Here is an 8,655-nt window from a genome sequence, read left to right on the forward strand (position 1 = left end):
GCGGAGCAGGCACAGCAAAGCGCTTTCGAGGAGCTGGGACTGGAGCGAGCTCTGGGGCTGGAGTCGACACTGGAGCGAGCTCTGGGGCTGGATCCCTCCCTGGGCTTGACTGGGGATCAGGAGCCCTCCCTGGCCTTGATTGGGGATCAGGAGCCCTCCCTGGGCTAAACGGGGAATCAGGAGCTCTCCCAGGGCTTAACTGGGGATCTGAAGCCCTCCCTGCGCTTGACTGGGGATCAGGAACCCTCCCTGGGCTAAACGGGGGATCAGGAGCCCTACCTGGGCTTAACTGGGCACCTGAAGCCCTCCCTGGGCTTAACTGGGGAACATGAGCCCTCCCTGGGATATACTCGGGAACAGGAGCCCTCACAGGGCTGAACTGGGGATCAGGAGCCCTCCCTGGGCTTAACGGGGAAACAGGAGCCATCCCTGGGCTTAACGGGGGATCTGGAGCCCTCCGTGAGCTATACTCGGGATCAGGAGCCCTCCCTGTGCTTGACTGGGGATCAGGAGCCCTTCCTGGGCTTGACTGGGGATCAGGAGCCCTCCCTAGGCTAAACGGGGAATCAGGAGCCCTCCCTGGGCTAAACGGGAAATCAGGAGCCCTCCCAGGGCTTAACTGGGGATCTGAAGCCCTCCCTGGGCTTGACTGGGGATCAGGAACCCTCACTGGGCTAAACGGGGATCAGGAGTCCTCCCTGGGCTTAACTGGGGATCTGAAGCCCTCCCTGGGCTTAACTGGGGATCAGGAGCCCTTCCTGGGCTACACGGGGAATCAAGGGCCCTTCCTGGGCTTAACTGGGTAACAGGAGCCCTCTGTGGGTTATACGAGGAATCTGGAGCCCTCCCTGGGCTTAACTGGGGATAAGGAGCCCTTCCTGGGCTTACCTGAGGAACAGGAGCCCTCCGTGGGCTATACGAGGAATCAGGAGCTCTCCCTGGGCTTAACTGGGGATCAGGAGCCCTCCCTGGGCTTAACTGGGGATCAGGAGCCCTTCCTGGGCTGAAATCGGAAACAGGAGCCCTCCCTGGGCTTAACGGGGAAACAGGAGCCATCCCTGGGCTTAACGGGGGATCTGGAGCCCTCCGTGAGCTATACTCGGGATCAGGAGCCCTCCCTGTGCTTGACTGGGGATCAGGAGCCCTTCCTGGGCTTGACTGGGGATCAGGATAGCGCTTACGTGGTGCTGGGCTAAACTGGGAAACTGGAGCCCTCCCTGGGATTAACGAGGGATCTGGAGCCCTCCGTGGGCTATACGCAGGAACAGGAGCCCTCACAGGGCTGAACTGGGGATCAGGAGCCCTTCCTGGGCTTAACGGGGAAACCGGAGCCCTCCCTGGGCTTAACGGGGGATCTGGAGCCCTCCATGGGCTATACTCGGGAACAGGAGCCCTTACAGGGCTGAACTGGGGATCAGGAGCCCTCCCTGGGCTTAACGGGGAAACCGGAGCCCTCCCTGGGCTTTACTCGGGATCAGGAGCCCGCCGTGGGCTATACTCGGGAAGGATCTGGAGCCCTCCGTGGGCTATACTCGGGAACAGGAGCCGTCACAGGGCTGAACTGGGGATCAGGAGCCCTCCCTGGTCTTAACAAGGAAACCGGAGCCCTCCCTGGGCTTAACGGGGAAACCGGAGCCCTCCCTGGGCTTAACGGGGGATCTGGAGCCCTCCATGGGCTATACTCGGGAACAGGAGCCCTTACAGGGCTGAACTGGGGATCAGGAGCCCTCCCTGGGCTTAACGGGGAAACCGGAGCCCTCCCTGGGCTTTACTCGGGATCAGGAGCCCGCCGTGGGCTATACTCGGGAACAGGAGCCCTCCCTGGGCTTAACGGAGAATCAGGTGCCCTCCCTGGGCTTAGCTCGGGAACAGGAGCCCTCCGTGGGCTTGCCATATTATCGTCCTTTGGGCTTATTAACAGCCGGCTGACTTGACTCGGGAACTGCCGGCAGATGGGCCGGATCGGGATCGGAGACTCTGCAGACACCGGATGACTGCCTCCTTCCAGCCGAGGTTGGTGGTGTCTGGGAGCTCCGCGGGGCGATGGTAAGTTATCCCGATCCGGAACAGCGTCACAAGGGTTTCCCCCTCGAAGGAGCTGGAGAGGGCGAGCGGCAAGAAAGCCCTCACGAAAATAATTGTGTCTGGGCTCGTATGAGCCAAGGCAAGGAACCTCGCTCGTTCCTCCATTTGAATGGGGAGAAACGAACGGGGGGAAAAACAAAAAACTATTTGAAAAAACGTAAAACAAACACGGGTAGAAGGGGCGCCACTTACTGTCACTTTAGGTCTGGAATTCTGTCACGGGATGCTACTGTGAGGAGCACGGAGCAAGGAACGAGGAGACCAGGAGTACAAAACAAAGGAGTTTAGTTCTTTTTTTTCAGGGAATCACACGTTGCACAAGGAGTTGACAAACACAATCCCAGACAAAGAAACTCAGAACAGACTAGAACTAAATTCATCAACACAATAAGACGCCGGAGCTGAGAGAGTGTCATACTGTCTGCTCACAATGAGCTGTTGTTTGTTGGGCTTGTAAAACAGTCATGTGTGTGTGATTTATTCTTTCTGTGTGTTGGAGCTCATTGTAATCTGGTTTAGTGTCTCTGATGAATTAGCCTACAGAACTTCATGATATTCAGCGGATACTGACTCACTGTCGTTCATGGACACAAACGCTCTTCAGCACATCATCAATGGATCGTGTGAAGGAACCTTTGAACTTTGACCTGCTCTAAGCATCAGCATCCTCACTGCATCTAGTCATCAATATTAGGCTTTTTTTTCCTTTTCTTTTTTTGACATTAAAAGTGATAGTTCAGCCAAAAATGAAAATGTTGTTATCATTTACTCATCCTCATGTTGTTCCAAAATGAGAAAGTTTCTTTCTTCTGTTGAACACAAAAGAAGATATCTTGAAGAGTGTGGGTAAGCAAACAGTTTCCATCCCCATTGACTTACATAGTATTGTTTTCTCATGCTGTGGTTCAGCAGAAGAAAGAAACTCAACTTGAAGTTGGAAAGACTTGAAGGTGAACTTTCCTTTTAAGAGCAAGACGCACATGGAAATGAATATCAGAGCAAAAACAAAACCCTGATGTCAAAAGAATATATATGTATAATTTACATTAATCATTTAAAAAATCCATTTGAATAAACGAGTCAATGACTCATCACTCATAGAGGCTTCTCTTTCTTCATTACTGGATGAATCAGTGTTTTTGAAAGGATCTCTTGAAAGAGTGATTCAATGACAAATACATTTCCTACCAGACACTTGTCACCAGCCACCTACTGGCGTAAAATGTAATGAGACAGTCTTTCTTTGAAAGGTCAAGTTACTTTCAGAAAGTGATCTATTCTATATTGATCGCTACTAAAGACAACAGTGTTTATATCCAAACTATAACATTTTATCCCAGTAGCTCTGTGATTATCTTTTTACCATTCGAATGTGAATGTTTGTGTTTTCAGAGAGAAATCGTCTGGCATGAGGGGTTCAGGGTGTTTTTGCAGCTCTTGCTGACTGATCAAGAGAAGCAGAAGCACTTCACGCTTGTGTTTTTGTGATCTCCTGGCAGTTTGCTCGCGTCCCACGCTCTGAGTCAAACCTTCTAGCGCTGATACAGGACCAGCCTCTGTAGACCCAGCAGAGCCGTCTGAGAGAGCGTGAAGCTGAGCTCAGATCAGCAACAGACGCAGAGAATCGAGCCTCTTCCTCAGGAAGAAGCAGGCCTGACTGTGTGGCATGCAGGTCTCCTCCAGCCGGATGTTTGCAGAGCTCAGTGGCACACCTGCTGCAGGACGATGTTTGCTGGGCCTGCTGTGGTTGAGATCTGTTGCTGAAGTGAAACAGCTTGGCTCTCTTCCAGAGGATGCACTGTGAGATATTTATAGAAAGGACAGCGCTGGTGTTTGAATGCTTGAACAGAATGTTCATGCCAATCCAGGTGGCTGCTGCTGGTTAGCGTTGGTTTGATGTTGGCTTTGATGGTTTGCCCACACAGTCACACTGTGTTTTACAGTCTCTGCACTGGCTACCTATTAAATTCCGTATCAGTTACAAAATATTATTACTTGCCTATAAGGCCCTTAATGGGTTAGCTCCTGCGTACCTAACTAGTCTTCTACCACGCTACAATCCATCATGCTCCCTAAGGTCGCAAAACTCTGGACTTTTGGTAGTACCTAGGATAGCAAAGTCCACTAAAGGAGGTAGAGCTTTTTCGCATTTGGCTCCCAAACTCTGGAATAGCCTTCCTGATAACGTTCGGGGTTCAGACACACTCTCCCTGTTTAAATCTAGATTAAAGACACATCTCTTTGGCCAAGCATTCAAATAATGCATCTCATAATCTTTTACTGCAGTTATATCTGATCAAATGCACATTATTATTCTTTAGTTTGGGTTAAAAGTTGTTTTGACACAATCTGTATTGTTAAAAGCGCTATATAAATAAAGGTGACTTGACTTGACACTGTTCACCAGCAAAACACGACCGATGACCCTGGGCTGAAGGTGGTAGATCTCGAGAAGCGCTGGTTTTTTAGTTTCAGGGTTTTTTGTAGAATGTACAAGGCGAAAGGAGGAGGCAAAATTGGATGACAAAACAACTGGATGAGACACCAGCAGTTACAGTTTTTTTCAGCTGCTTGCACACAAAATCTTTACTCGTCACACAGTTTCTGAAAGCTGACACTCAAACAGCAGAAGCACACACCAAATCTGCAAACCCACACACTAATTCTCGGTCTTTGACTCGGTTTTCAGTTTCATGAAACAGTTTTTGCAAAACACAACACACAATTCTCTATGTAACACACAAAAGGAATTAATATTATGGCAAAGGTGTTTGCAAATGTTTGCTTTTGAGATGTGTTTGTGATATTTTGAATGCAGTGCTTCATTTTGCAACAGATGTGAGGCATTTTGCATTTTGTGTGTTCAATTCTTGGATTTGTGTGTAAAGTTTTGAAACGAAGAGGCAAAGTTTTGAAAATGTGTGTTAAAAACTGTAAAGTTACAGTGGAAGTCATCGTCTCGCTTATTGAGCGAAGAGGCAAAGTTTTGAAAATGTGTGTAAAAAACTGTAAAGTTACAGTGGAAGTCATCGTCTCGCTTATTGAGTTTTAACAAACCTCTAAAGCGTGCGCTGGGTTTGATGGGGCATCACTGACAATATAGAGGGGAAAGTCATGTGAGAAAATGCAGTGCCTCCATGGTGCTATGACTGGCCTATTACTCAGTTAATGCAATAAATCCCGCCTTTCGCTTTTTTTTTTTTGTGCATCCTCAAATCAGTCTGAGTGAACAAATAATGGTGTTAATGGGAAGACTGATAAAAAGTAAGCAACAACTAACACACTTGATAGCATCACTTTATGCCACATTCAAACTTGAAATGACTTGAAAACATCATCTTTCAGTATTTTTATTTTTTTTTGTGAGCAATCAGCTTGGTGAAGTTAAAGGCACATCTCAGTGTCCCGGCAGGTGTTTACTGAGCTTTGATGAACGATGCTCAGATTATTAAAAAGAACAGCTGAACATCAGTTTACAAAGAAAATATACATGAATGTGTTCTTATAGCTATCATTTTGGAATGGATGTAACCATGCTTAAAAACACTGATTTATGCTTGGGTTTAATAAAATAAATATATTTATTATTTATTACATATTGTACTTGTTAATGCAAACCTACAAAATAGAATGGCATCGGTTGTTGTTTTTGACAGTGTGTGTTTATTTAACCTGGAAAGTGTCTTACGAGTGTATCTGGAACATGGATTTACATTGGATTAAAGCACAAACAAGCAAACAAGCAAACAGACAAGACGAGTGCTTATTTTAGAAGCAGCGCACAGCACTGGAACACACTCATCGTTCGGCTTTCACAGCTTAAAGAAATGTGACACACTTTCAAAACAAACCGTTTCAAACAGGAAGCAGTGGGTTCAACCACTACGAATATTTCTAGACTGTTGGTGCATCTATCTGTAAGAATACGAGACCAGCTTTCATGTCGTCTTTACTGACTGCAGGTGTTGAAAGATTTGCACTGCCTGGAATCACCTTCGCTCCGACTGATTTATTACTCACTGATAATTGGTTGCACTAAGATGCTGTGCATCCTCACCGTGGCCTCTGGAGCGTGTCGATGACGGTCCTCTTACGCTCGCCTTTTGAAGTGCTTGGCTTTCATTAACCGCGTCACAAAGGCTCTTCAAAGGCTCGGGTCATTAGGGCCAATGGGCCAGCAACAGGTGCAGGTAGAACCTGAAGAGCACAAGAAGACTCCCGTCATGTCTAGGTATCACTGATCTCTAGGACTGTGTTTGAGTCTGGTTTGTGTCCCTTGTATCTTAGTCAGAAAATCCCTTTGAGCATGAGTTTGGACAGTGTACTTGAAATGACTTTGTTTATTCAGTGTATGATAGAACACATTCATCGCTTTGGTCTTGACACCAAGGAGCTAAATTTCAAAACTCAATAAGCCCTCATTTCTCATGCATATCTTGCCTAAAAGCTTCCTGCATGTTTGTTAGAAAAAGCACCAGCTTTCAGATAAACAGTAAAAATAGCCCACCCGGGCTGATGCAATGCACGGAAAGCTGCGGCGGCGCATGCATCCGTGCAGAATGTGTGTGTTTGGGCTCATCGCTCCACGCTGCAGGACTCCGCTGGTGCCGGGTCGGATTTGGCCTCGTGTCCTGCAGGGTCTCCCAGATGACCAGACTGAATTACATAACATACTGGAAGTGGTCAGTGCTCACGACCCTGAACGCTGCTGACTCTGTGTGTATTACGGCGAGATGCATCTGATGCCAGAGTTTATGGATCAAGTGCTAGTTTTGAACACTTTCTGATAGATGCATACAGATACAGATATTTGGCGATTATCTTTATATTACAACACTGTATTTGTTCTACCACTATCTGTTCTAGAGACGCAGTGGCAGATACTTCAAATAAATGTTGCTGGTTGGATGCTGGTTCAAGTTCTTCTTAACCAGCAAGACTTCATCAGAAGACAGTACACACAGACAAATGTGACCCTGGAGCACAGAAGCAGTCTTAAGTCGCTGGGGTATATTTGTAGCAATAGCCAACAATACATTGTATGGGTCAAAATTATAGATTTTCCATTTATGACAAAAATCATTAGGATATTAAGTAAAGATCATGTTCCATGAAGATATTTTGTAAACATTATTTTTGATTAGTAATATGCATTGCTAAGAACTTCATTTGGACAACTTTAAAGATGATTTTCTCAATATATAGATGTTTTTGCACCCTCAGATTCCAGATTTCAAATAGTTGTATCTCAGCCAAATATTGTCCTATCAATTTCACAATTTACATCTCAATTATAAATCTCAACACCCACACACACACACACACACACACACACACACACACAGACACACACACACACGTTCTGCAATTTCACTTCTCACGTTTCTGGTTTGTGGCATTGCTAATATTGTTGGTTCCTTTATGATAAATTAGGTTAGTGTTTTTCCACTTTTGCAATAAAACTATAAACATTCAGATAAAAGCATCTGCCAAATGAATAAATGTACTATAAATATATGTTTAACTGTTGAACAGTACTATCTGGCATTAACCAGCCTAAACATGGAAATAAACTGGTCTTTTGAGGCAGATTTAGCATAAACTCTAGTGTATTTAGTGCTGTATTCAGATGTAGACTGTCACATTAAAGCAACAGTCAAGAGTTTGGATGTGTCTTCTGAAGCTTTTCTCTTGTTTAAGCGTGTGTTTGTGCTTCATCTAGAAATAGCGTCTTACTCAGTTTCTTCCTGTTCCTCCCGCTCTCGTTCCCGCTTCTGCTCTGCTGCTCATCCTCGTGCTAATTGCGTGACGTCTGACCTCAGAACGCTGCTGGGGTCACGGGGTCATGGTCAGCATTGACAGGCCGCTCAGCAGGAAGCCTCTCTGACATTTGCGGGTCTGTGAGGTGTGTTCATCTCCTCGTGCCCCACAGAGCTGCTTTCTCATGAACCGTGCACTAATGTGACCACAGCTACCAAACATGTCCTTCCCCGTAAGAATCTCCAGAGATCACTCGATCCCGTCTGAAAGCAGCCACCAAACAGAAAGATTAGTTTCAAAAATTAATGGTGTGTCGGATGTCTCTTGGACCTGGGTTTATGAGTCTCTGTGTCTGAGTTTAGGGAGGATGTTGTGCATACTGAGTCACATATTAAATTATACTTACACAACAATTCATAGAGTCCGCTGTAACAGATGCTGTATGTTTGTGTGGTGCTGGTTAGACTGAGTGAAACCATACACTGAAAACACATCTTTACTCTGAAACAATCCTTACAAAGAAATTGGTAGTACATTTCACAAATAATTAAAAATAAACAATTATCACATTGAAATCTTGATCTTGTGATATTTTAAATGGGTCATGAAATGAGAAAGCAAAATTCCCTTGATATTTTTACATTTAAGAGGTCACTGTACTATAAAAACATCCTGCAAGTTTCAGGACTCAAAACTTTCTCATTAGTCTAAAAACAGCTTATACTGAAGCCAATCTCCCAAAACGACAGCTTGTGGAATGCACAACCCTATGATGTAATAGTGTGGATAAGCACCGCCTCCGCAGAAGAA

At 45.8% G+C, this 8,655-nt stretch overlaps 1 long non-coding RNA gene across 1 annotated transcript in view; it reads left to right on the forward strand.

The window, feature by feature from the left end:
* LOC107693565 (uncharacterized) overlaps positions 1–4,066 on the forward strand; it is a 75,065-nt gene extending 70,999 nt beyond the window's left edge. The window contains exon 5 of the long non-coding RNA XR_001634770.1: positions 3,478–4,066. This is a non-coding gene — a long non-coding RNA (uncharacterized LOC107693565). The remainder of the gene's footprint in view (positions 1–3,477) is intronic.
* Positions 4,067–8,655: the final 4,589 nt, after the last annotated feature.

Source organism: Sinocyclocheilus anshuiensis, unplaced genomic scaffold (assembly GCF_001515605.1).
Source record: "Sinocyclocheilus anshuiensis isolate Anshui unplaced genomic scaffold, SAMN03320099.WGS_v1.1 scaffold1674, whole genome shotgun sequence".
Lineage (NCBI taxonomy): Eukaryota > Metazoa > Chordata > Actinopteri > Cypriniformes > Cyprinidae > Sinocyclocheilus > Sinocyclocheilus anshuiensis.